This window comes from Arachis ipaensis, chromosome B5, assembly GCF_059453495.1.
Source record: "Arachis ipaensis isolate K30076 ecotype BB chromosome B5, ASM5945349v1, whole genome shotgun sequence".
NCBI lineage: Eukaryota > Viridiplantae > Streptophyta > Magnoliopsida > Fabales > Fabaceae > Arachis > Arachis ipaensis.
This window is the reverse complement of record NC_142440.1, coordinates 51,769,943-51,779,849: the sequence shown is the minus strand read 5'-3', so window position 1 is coordinate 51,779,849 and position 9,907 is coordinate 51,769,943. Positions and strand designations below refer to the sequence as shown.

At 40.1% G+C, this 9,907-nt stretch overlaps 1 non-coding gene across 1 annotated transcript; it reads right to left on the bottom strand.

Moving 5' to 3' along the window:
- Positions 1-3,228: 3,228 nt before the first annotated feature.
- On the bottom strand, positions 3,229-3,335 carry LOC148564168 (small nucleolar RNA R71). Its single transcript, XR_015884028.1, has one exon. It is a non-coding gene; the product is annotated as a small nucleolar RNA R71 (small nucleolar RNA).
- Positions 3,336-9,907: the final 6,572 nt, after the last annotated feature.

Sequence of the window (9,907 nt, the reverse complement as noted above, 5' to 3'; positions counted from 1 at the left end):
ACTCACGTTGCTCTCTTTCCCTTCTCAAGGTTCATTCCTACTCCTTCTTCCTTCTTGTGTCTTATTCTAATTTTTCTTTCTCTTATTAGTTGCATTTAATTGCTCTTTTCTTTTTTTTTCTCTTAGTTGCATTTTCCGCTTTGGAATCTGATTTGGCTGCTACTGCTGGTGTCCCATGCGAGGCTACGGACATGAAAGCTACAATTCCGGCAAAGGGCGATATCGTCCTGAGCGGGAAATACCTTCAACCCTCCATGGATGCCACGGGCCTTGACATAGCTCCTCCTCCCACCATTCCTACCACTTCATCCGCACCAGCAAAGTCAACCCATCAATTTCTCATGGAGCTTCATGAGAAGATAGACCGATATAAGAGGTGTAACAAATGCCGATTTGCTTATATGAAGAAGCTTTGGGGTTTTCTCAACCCGCCTACGGAAGAACCGCATATCTCCTCATCCGCCTCGGACCACAGTGGAGCAAGTACTCAGGACTCGGATGATGGAGGTGGCGGCCTTGATCCTACCTTGCGCATCACCCAAGGCATGTAGGACCGTGCGAAATTTTAAATGTGAGGAGGTCAGTTACCGACTTCCGTAGGTATTCTTTTTTTTTTCAACACCTATGATTTTGGTTTTTCTTCCTTTAGTTAGGATAGATTGCATGCTTAGTTTTTTGTATTTGAACACTATTTGCATGTTAGGACTACTTGGTTGGTTAGGGTAATAACTTCTTTTCCAAAAAATCATCTTTAGGGCACCCTACCAATTTAAAAATTTTTTTGTGTCAATCTTGCTTGAAGAATGTATATTGGAACATGGATTTTGAGGTAAGAACACAAGCATGTGAGATTTGAGCTTCATTGTGTGGTTACATTTTATAACCACTTAATTTCATTCTTGTGTGTGATTGTTCTCTTTCTATGATTGTGATCTTTGATTTGTTCGATTCTTTATGTCCATTATTCCATGTAGACATGCATTTATATGATTGAAGCCATCATGTCATTTAACTCACTTACCCAAACGAGCTACCTTTCATCAACCCTTGTTAGCCAACTTTAAGCCTATGATAAATGATAAACCACTATTTTATGGTTTATATTGCGTTTAATTGTGTGGTTTTATCATGATCATTACCCACTTATTAATTAAATTAGCATGAAATTATAATTCCTTCCTGAATTTATAACATGTTTGGAAACCGCTTCCTAAAGACTTTAATTATGTATTTTTAATTCTCCTTTATTCCATTCAATGCTGTGATCTGTGTGTTGAATGTTTCAGACTTTATAGGGCATGAATGAGTTGGAGATTGGAAAGGAAGCTAGCAAAAATGGAAGGAACACAAGAATTTGAGGAGATAACCAGCGAGAAGTGATGCGGTCGCATGGCTCACGCGACCGCGCGAAGGAGAGCAAATCGTAATGACGCGGCCGCAGGGCTCACGCGGCCGCGCGGATTGGAAAAGCTCAGGCGACGCGGTAGCGTGGACGACGCAAACGCGTGGCAAGGAAAAGCGCGAATGATGCGTCCGCATGGATGACGCGATCGCGTGACATGTGCGATCTGTATAATCTGCAGACTTCGCTGGGGGCAATTTTGGACCTTATTTCGACCCAGTTTTCGGCCCGGAACAGCAGACTAGAGCCAGAGAATATGCAGAAACAAAGAAGAACATTCATTCTACACAGTTGATAGTTGGAGATCTAGTTTTTTTTCCTCCTCTAGGTTTTTCTCTCTAGGTTTTTGAAAATTAATTTTGGGAATTGATCTTAGCATTGGAACATTGAGAAGAGTTATTTCCTCATCATGACCTCGTCATTCTAGTTCGTTCTCTTAACTTGGTTTTATTCTTCCATGTTCTTTGCTTTGTTCAATTTTGTCATTTGAATACTTTCATGATTAATTGATACAAGGATTATTTCTTCCATTTTAATTTATTTTTCCATTCCAATAATCATGTCTTCTTTTAATTCCCTTTCATGTGTTATGGATTTATTATTTACAATGAGTGAGTAGTTTCCCCACTTGATGGGGAGTTGATTGAAAGGAACTCTTGAGTTGGAAGGATTGAAAGAAAATTGTAATTGGGTTAATTGTTGGATTGTTATCTAATCACTAACACCAATCCCTTTGAACTAAGTGGGTTGCAACTCGTGAATAGATCTAGCATTCCAACTTGTTTGACTTTTCTTTACCTAGTAAAGGATAACTAAACAGAACAACCATTAATTATAAATTAATCTTGAGATCGTTCCATCGATAATAGAGATTCCAACTAATCAACTCCCAGTCAAGGCTTTTATTCATATTATTTGAATTTTCTCAATTTAATTTTCCACCTACTTAACTCAACTTCTTGGAACATCTGATTAATAAAATAGCACACTTTTCTGCAACTCGTTGGGAGACGACCTGGGACTTAAACTCCCAGTAATTTTTAATTTAAACTCTCTATGACACATTTCTAAATTGATAGGCAGATTTTCGGTGAGATAAGAACTATACTTGCAACGTAACTATTTTAATAATTTTTAATTCACCAACTTCTGCGTCTCATCAATTTTTGGCGCCGTTGCCGGGGAGTTGCAATAGAGTGCTAAAGTTATTAATTAGAATTTATTTATTTGCATTTTATTTTATTTTGCTACTATGAGCTGCATGTTTCTTCCGTCAAATGACGCGTTCACTTCCTGATTCGCGCTTGCTAATATTCGATCCTGAAATTGAAAGGACTATTTCACGAATAAGGCGAGAACAGCGTCGGTTAGTCCGCTCTGAGGGCGGATCTGAGAGTGAAGTTGAGAAAGAAACCAGCCCCCGTTCTACTAATTCGGTTCTTTTACGTGCAGAAGACATGGCAGCTAGGAGAGTTACCATCCAGGAGGAAGGAGCCCCTGATTCTACAATGCAACCATTTCAAGCGCATCATCCAGCGGTAGCTACAGATTTTGAAATAAAGACCGCACTGCTAAACTTGATGCCCAAGTTTCATGGCCTACCTGCTCAAGAGCCTATCAAGCACTTGAGAGATTTTCAGGCAGCCTGTTCTACTATCAGGCGTGATGGTACTGATGAAACTTCAATTTTGCTGAAAGCTTTCCCGTTTTCTCTCGAGGGAAAAGCAAGAGAGTGGTACTACACTCAACCTCTGGTAAATGTATCCAACTGGGATATACTCAGAAACGAGTTTTTGGAGAAATTTTTTCCATCTGAAGTTACTGATAAACTGAGGAAGGATATTTCCACAATTGTTCAGGATGACAATGAGACTCTCTTTGAATATTGGGAGCGCTTCAATAATCTTCTGGAAGCATGCCCCCACCACAGGATTGACAAGATAGTGCTACTTAGCTATGTCACACAGGACATGAGGCCCCAAGATAAGACCACATTGGAAAGTGCTAGCAATGGGTCTATGAAGAAGTACAAGACCACTGATGAGGCTTGGCAATTGATCAGTGATTTAGCTGAATCTACTAGGAATCACAGGCAAAAGCAAGGCCGTTCAAAAGCCGTTGCAGAAGTATCCTCTAACAAAGAGACTGCTGCTCTAGCTCAGAGTATATGTGAGATGACCAACTTGCTGAAGCAGATGCAATTGAATCAACGACAAGCTCAGCAAGCTCAACCTCCTTCGCCACAGCAAAGCCAACAATTAGTCCCGCAAAAAATTTGCGGAATCTGCACTGATTACAGCCATTACACTGATGAATGCCCGCAGCTCCAACAAGAAGACAACATGGTGGCATCCACTCATAACTTCTATGACCGCCCCAACCAAGGGTACAATCAAAGTGGAAATAATAACCATGGATGGCAGGACAATTCTAACCAGAATTGGAGGGACAACAATAACAGAGGAGGCAGAGATAATCAGGGAAATCAGAGGTGGAATAATAACAACAACAGGCAGCATAATCAACCTTACAGAGCACCTCACCTGAGGCAAAACCAAGGACCACAGAACAATCAACAGCAGACCTCTCAATTTACTCATTCTTCTGTATCCCCTAATGAAGAGTTACTACAATCTTTTGAGCGAAGACAACAGACCATGGAAAATAACATGAATAGTATTAATGCCAGTCTGAATGGTCTCACCTCTACTTTGCAAGCTCTTATGTCACAGCTTGGATCGACGCAAAATTCCAGTAACCAACCTTCAAGCTCCACTGGAATCCCCTCTCAACCATTACCCAATCCAAAGGGAGGCATTAATGCCATCACCCTAAGGTCTGGAACCACACTACAGGAGAGGAGTCAGGAGGAACCAAGCCCATCAAAACACACCTCAGCTGAAGAGGTAGTAGAAATAGAAGATGTTGAAGAGGAAGAGGACATACAGAACATAGCTGAAGAAGAAATAGCTCAACCACAAGAGGAAGCACCAAAAGGCGCAGACACCACAGAGAACACTACTCCAATTCCATTTCCACAACTTGCAAGGAAGCCCAGGAAGCAGTTGGAACCCGACCCCAAAATGGTAGAAATATTCAAAAAGGTTGAGGTAACTGTTCCTCTTTTTGATGTTATTCAGCAGGTACCTAAATATGCAAAGTTTCTAAAAGACTTATGTATCCTTAAAGACAAAATTAATGAATTAGAAACTATTCCTTTAGGTAGTTCTATATCTTCTTTAATGGGAAGATTACCTGAAAAATGTAGTGATCCAGGTCCTTGTATAGTTAGATGTACTATTGGTGGTGTAGTAATTTATGATTGCATGTGTGATTTAGGAGCATGTGTCAGCATAATGCCTTTGTCTATATATGATATTTTGAGGCTCCCTCCCTTAAAAAGGTCGGCAGCTCGTTTTGTGTTAGCAGATAAAAGCATTATTACAGTGGCTGGAGTTGCTGAAGATGTTTTGGTGAACATTAAAGGACTTACATTTCCCACTGATTTTTATATCTTGGAGATGCCCCATAATAATTGATGAGCGGATATTTTATACGCTTTTTGGGGATAATTTCATATAGTTTAGAGTATGTTTTAGTTAGTTTTTAGTCTATTTCTAGTAGTTTTTAGGAAAAATTCATATTTCTGGACTTTACTATGAGTTGTGTGTTTTTCTGTAATTTCAGGTATTTTTCTGGCTGAAATTGAAGGAGCTGAGCAAAAATCTGATTCAGGCTGAAAAAGGACTGCTGATGCTGTTGGATTCTGATCTCCCTGCACTCAAAGTGGATTTTCTGGAGCTACAGAACTCGAACTAGCATGCTTCCAATTGCGTTGGAAAGTAGACATCCAGGGCTTTCCAGCAATATATAATAGTTCATACTTTGCACAAGGATAGACGACGTAAACTGGCGTTCAACGCCAGTTCTCTGCCCAATTCTGGCGTCCAGCGCCAGAAAAGGATCAAAAACTGGAGTTGAACGCCCAAACTGGCATAAAAACTGGCGTTCAACTCCACAAATGGCCTCTGCACGTGAATTGCTTAAAATCTCAGCCCCAGCACGCACCAAGTGGGCCCCAGCACACCAAGTGGGCCCCAGAAGTGGATCTCTGCATCATCCATCATAGTCCACTCGTATTTTGTAACCCTAGGCTACTAGTTTAGTATTTAAACAACTTTTAGAAACTTATTCTGTATCTCATGACATTTCAGATCTAAACTTTGTATTCTCTGACGGCATGAGTCTCTAAACCCCATTGTTGGGGGTGAGGAGCTCTGCTGTGTCTCGATGAATTAATGCAAGTATTTCTGTTTTCCATTCAAACACGCTTGTTCCTATCTAAGATGTTCATTCGCGCCTAACTGTGATGGAGGTGATGAGCTGTGACACTCATCACCTTCCTCAAATCATGAACGTGTGCCTGACAACCACCTCCGTTCTATATCCGACTGAATGAGTATCTCTTAGATTCTTTAATCAGAATCTCCATGGTATAAGCTAGAACTGATGGCGGCATTCATGAGAATCTGGAAAGTCTAAACCTTGTCTGTGGTATTCCGAGTAGGATTCAATGATTGAATGACTGTGACGAGCTTCAAACTCCTGAAGGCTGGGCGTTAGTGACAGACGCAAAAGGATAGTAAATCCTATTCCAACCGGATCGAGAACCAACCGGTGATTAGCCGTGCTGTGACAGAGCGCGTGAGCGTAGTTTTCACTGGAAGGATGGAAGGTAGCCATTGACAACGGTGATCCACCAACACACAGCTTTCCATAGGAGGACGTGCGTGCGTGAATCAGAAGACAGAGGAAAGCAGAGATTCAGAGGACAAAGCATCTCCAAAACTCCAACATATTCTCCATTACTGCACAACAAGTAACTTTTAATTTATGCTCTACTGGTTATTCATAATTCAACTGATAAACATAATTGACTTCCTGACTAAGATTTACAAGATAACCATAGATTGCTTCAAACCAACAATCTCTGTGGGATTCGACCCTTACTCAAGTAAGGTATTACTTGGACGACCCAGTGCACTTGCTGGTTAGTGGTACGCGTTGTGAAAAGTGTGATTCACAATTCGTGCACCAAGTTTTTGGCGCCGTTGCCGGGGATTGTTCGTGTTTGAACAACTGACGGATTATTTTGTTGCTTAGATTAGGAAAAAATCTTTCCTTTTTTGGTTTAGAGTCTTTTATTATTTATCCCTTGTTAAAACACTTTAAATTTATAGCTCAGTTAATTAGAACGTGGTGTTTATGTTCATGATAATTGGCTATCATATTTTTAAAAACCTTTTTCAAAAATAATTTTTCTATTAAATCCTGTGCCAAATCTTAAGTTTGGTGTTTTCAAAAATAATCTTTCCTAAAATTTTTTAAGGTCCCATAACTCATTTGGCTAGAGCGTTAATCTATGTTCTTGGTAATTGGGTTAGAATCTTTTATACTCTTTTCAAAACCTTCTTTTTCAAAAATATTTTTTTCTATTAAATCTTGTGCCAAACTTTAAGTTTGGTGTTTTCTTGTTGATTCCCCTTTGATTTTCGAAAATTTTGGTTTGGTTTTCTAAAAATTTTAAGTTTGGTGTTCTTCCTTCATGTTCTTGTGTTCTTGTGAATCTTCAAAGTGTTCTTGAGTTTTCCTTGTGTCTTGATCTTAAAATTTTTAAGTTTGGTGTTCCTTGGTGTTTTCCCTCCAAAATCTCAAAAACAAGGAGCATTAGATCTAAAAATTTTAAATCTTGTACTATCTTATTGTTTTTCTCTCTCCTCACTAAATTCAAAAATATCTTTTCAAAAATATCTCTCCTAACTTCCTAACTTCTTATCTTTTCAAAATTTGTTGCAACTAACTAACTAATTTTTTGTTTGTTTCTTAACTTTTTCAAAACGACCTAACTAACTATCTCTCTCTCAAATTTTCGAAAATATCCTCCCTCTTTTTCAAAAATTTCTGTTTTTTTTAACTAATTAATTTTAATTTTTTTTTACGAAAAAAAAAATTTTCAAAATTCAAATTCTTTTTAGTTATTTTATTTTATTTAAGTATTTACTTCTTATAAAATAAAATAAATAAAAAGGTAAATCAGTCCAAGTTATATCCATAGATCCATCATGGACATAAGTGGAAATGAACAGTCCAGGAGGACTCTCGGGTCATATTCTAACCCCTCTACTGCTTCATATGGGAATAGCATATGCATACCCTCCATTGGAGTTAGTAGCTTTGAGTTGAATCCTCAGCTCATTATCATGGTGCAGCAAAGTTGCCAGTATTCCGGTCTTCCACAGGAAGAACCTACAGAGTTTCTGGCACAGTTTCTACAGATTGCTGACACAGTACATGATAAGGAAATAGATCAGGATGTCTACAGACTATTACTGTTTCCATTTGCTGTAAAAGATCAAGCTAAGAGGTGGTTAAATAACCAACCTAAGGCCAGCATAAGAACATGGAAACAGCTGACAGAAAAATTCCTGAATCAATATTTCCCTCCAAAAAGGATGACACAGCTAAGGCTGGACATCCAAGGCTTTAAACAAGGAGATAATGAATCTCTTTATGATGCCTGGGAGAGATACAGAGAGATGCTACGAAAATGCCCCTCTGAAATATTTTCAGAGTGGGTTCAATTAGACATCTTCTACTATGGGCTTGCAGAAGGAGCTCAGATGTCTTTAGATTACTCAGCTGGTGGATCTATCCATATGAGAAAGACAATCGAAGAGGCTCAAGAGCTCATTGATACAGTTGCCAGGAATCAGCATCTGTATCTAAGCAGCAACCCTTCCATGAATGAAGAGGTTAAAACAGTAACTGCTGAATTCAGTACTGTAAAATAAGCTGCTGAATTCAATCAGCAATTAGATTTTCTAACAAAGCAGCTAGCTGAATTCAAAGACAGGTTACAGGAGACAAGGATAGCTAATATACATATGGAAGAATAGTTTAAGCAAACAAAGCAGCAGCTATCAAAGCAAATAGCAGAAGAATGCCAAGCAGTTCAATTAAGAAGTGGGAAAACATTAAATACCCCACCTCAAGGCATCAAAAATTCAAGAAATGAGCAACCCACCAAAGATTCCCCTGAGGACAGTAAGAGCCCAGGGAAAAATAATTCTGGCACTAAAACGCCAGAAAATGGGTGGAAGGCTGGCGCTGAACGCCCAGACCATGCCCAAAACTGGCGTTCAGCGCCAGAAACAAGGCAGGATTGGCGTTCAACGCCAGAAATGGGCAAGAATCTGGCGTTGAACGCCCAACAGGGGCACATTTCTGGCGTTCAGGAGCCAGGAACAGACAGTGAGCTGGCGTCTAACGTCACTCCAGCTTCTGACTCTGGCATTCAATTGCCAGTGAGGGATCAGACACACACAAGTGCTGACAACAACCCCTCTAAAAAGGCTTCTTTAACCACTAAGGTTGAGGAATATAAAGCCAAGATACGTTATCCTCAAAAACTCTGGAAAGAGGAGCAGGATAAGCAATTTGCTCGCTTTGCAGATTATCTAAGGACTTTTGAAATAAAGATTCCATTTGCAGAGGCACTTGAGCAAATACCTTCTTATGCCAAGTTCATGAAAGAGATCTTGAGTCATAAAAAGGAGTGGAGAGAAACAGAAAGAGTTCTCCTCACTGAAGAATGCAGTGCAGTCATTCTGAAAAGCTTTCCTGAAAAGCTTAAAGACCCTGGGAGTTTTCTGATACCATGCATATTGGAAGGTGATTGCACCAAGACAGCCTTATGCGATCTTGGGGCAAGCATCAACCTAATACCTGCATCCACTATCAGAAAGCTTGGCTTAACTGAAGAAGTTAAACCAACCCGGATATGTCTCCAACTTGCTGATGGTTCCACTAAATACCCATCAGGCGTGATTGAGGACATGATTGTCAGAGTTGGGCCATTCGCCTTTCCCACTGACTTTGTTGTGCTGGAAATGGAGGAGCACAAGAGTGCTACTCTCATTCTAGGAAGACCCTTCCTAGCAACTGGACGATCCCTCATTGACGTCCAGCAGGGGGAAATAACCCTGAGAGTCAACGATGACGAGTTCAAGTTGAACGCTGTCAAAGCCATGCAGCATCCAGACACATCAACAGACTGCATGAAAGTTGACCTTATTGACTCTTTGGTAGAAGAGATCAACATGGCTGAGAGTCTCGAATCAGAGTTGGAAAACATCTTTAAAGATGTTCAGCCTGATTTGGAGGATTCAGGGGACATGAAAGAGCCTCTGAACTTTCTTCTGAAAGAGGAAAAACCTCCTAAACCAGAGCTCAAGCCACTGCCACCATCCTTGAAATATGCATTTCTAGGAGAAGGTGACACTTTTCCAGTGATCATAAGCTCTGCCTTAAATTCACAGGAAGAGGAAGCACTTATTCAAGTGCTAAGGACACACAAGACAGCTCTTGGGTGGTCCATAGGTGACCTTAAGGGAATAAGCCCAGCTAGATGCATGCACAAAATCCTATTGGAGGATAATGCCAAAC